Genomic DNA, 1,713 nt, shown 5'->3' with positions numbered 1-1,713 from the left:
TAGGAGCGTAACAACATGGTTTAGTGGTGGGATGGCAGGGTTAGATTTAACGGTTGGACTTGATGATCTTAAAGGTCTTTTCCAACCTAAACGATTCTATGATTCTACCTATGATTTTATGATTCAGGGGCTGGTTAAGATGCCCTGGGCACCTCTCCAGACAATGCTGCATGCAGGGTGCTTTAACATCGGGCTGCTTTGAACCTCTCCCTTAGTTTGCACCACTTTGCAAATACACTTGCAGGGATGCCTTTATCCCTGGCAGGGTACTGGGCTTTGAAGGTCTCAACCACCGTAACCTGGGCTTAATTCAGATTGATTTTGTCAGGAGCCCTTTGCCCAGTGGATGGTGCCTAGCGCCCGCTGCTCTGGTGTGTGGTGGGGGGTGTCGCGGTGCCACCGGGCACTGTCACCACCGCTTTTATCAGGATGGCAGTCCCCGTGGCTGCGGTTCTGCAGCGTGCAGTAAGCAAGAGTATCCCATGCACAGAGGCTGCACATCTCCTCCTCCCTGCAGAAACACGGGGACAAGGTTTTGATGGCAGAGAAAGGAGGGTGAGACAGAGATCTGTGTGCTGGGGGTGGATCTGGGGTTTGTTGTTTTTTTTTTCTTATGTTGGAAAAAATCTGAAGAATCTGACAATTTTTGTGCCACTGGAAGATAATTAGCTGGAGACAATGTGTTGACGAGGCTGCAAACAGGCTGTTTAATGGTGCCTACCCTAATGAGAGCGTCAATAGCTCTTCCAGATTGCAGCCCCAGGCCAGGTTTCTCCTCCATCATTTGTGCATGATTAGTCTCGAGGAAAAAAAAATCACTGGCAAAACCACCCCCAAAAGAACATTTTGGGCCATTGCCTTTTTTTTTATTGTCCGTCCCCAGCTGCTCCCAAGAGGGTGCATCATCTAGGGAGAGGCTGGCCCCGCTCTGCCACCATGGTCTTGGTTTTCAGGGGCACCACTGAATACCAAGACAGAGTCAGGAGTGCCTGAAACAAGGCTTATTATCGAGCTGATGAAAACGATGTCTTCAACTCATCACTCTTGTACCAAAATGTGTAAATACAGACTGAATCCTCCCTCTCTCCCTTTCCCCCCATCACTCTCAGCTCTACTCCAGCAGCATCCTTATGCCCTGACAAATAGAGGTTGGTTTTTGTGCCAGGACTCAGGATCGCATGGAGTTTTCAAGGCTGATTTTCTTTCTTTCCCATGTGGTTGCCAAGAGAAGAAGTATGAGCAAGGGGCTGTGTCAGTCGTGACAGTGATCTGCACAGGGCTCCTCTCACAGCCATCGTATGGGGGCGGGGGCGGGGGGGTGGATGAAGGCAGAATGGGATTTCTGTGCTCCCATGGAGAGGAACTGGGGGTCTGAGATGGTGCCCTGGCCCTCTCCAGCTAGCACAGGGTGGAGGAGACTTCATGTTGGTTTTCCTCCTCCCTTTGGAGCCTCTTGAAATCTCAAGTGGCCACAGGCTGCCTTTCCTCAGGGATAGTTTAAGCTCTCAGACTATCAGGGCAGCAGAAATTCAGTGTCAGTTAAATAACAGGTCTTTTTTCAGAACCCACAGCCGCAGTCCTAAACAAATGGGCATCCACCTGACTCAGGCTCCAGCTTGGTCTCTCTTGTTTACCAGCACAGGTCTATGGCAGAGCTCTCTGGTGTTTGGGGGATATAATGTGCATATAGAGGGCAGCAAGGGAAAGCCAGGA

At 50.4% G+C, this 1,713-nt stretch overlaps 1 protein-coding gene across 1 annotated transcript in view; it reads left to right on the top strand.

Moving 5' to 3' along the window:
* Positions 1-1,713, top strand: part of ASTN1 (astrotactin 1) — a 35,973-nt gene that overhangs the window by 1,022 nt on the left and 33,238 nt on the right. The window lies entirely within an intron of this gene.

The sequence above is a fragment of the Egretta garzetta genome, unplaced genomic scaffold (assembly GCF_000687185.1).
Source record: "Egretta garzetta isolate BGI_Z169 unplaced genomic scaffold, ASM68718v1 scaffold187, whole genome shotgun sequence".
Taxonomy (NCBI): domain Eukaryota; kingdom Metazoa; phylum Chordata; class Aves; order Pelecaniformes; family Ardeidae; genus Egretta; species Egretta garzetta.
Note: the sequence above shows the minus strand (reverse complement) of the source record. Positions and strands in the feature narration are given on the sequence as shown.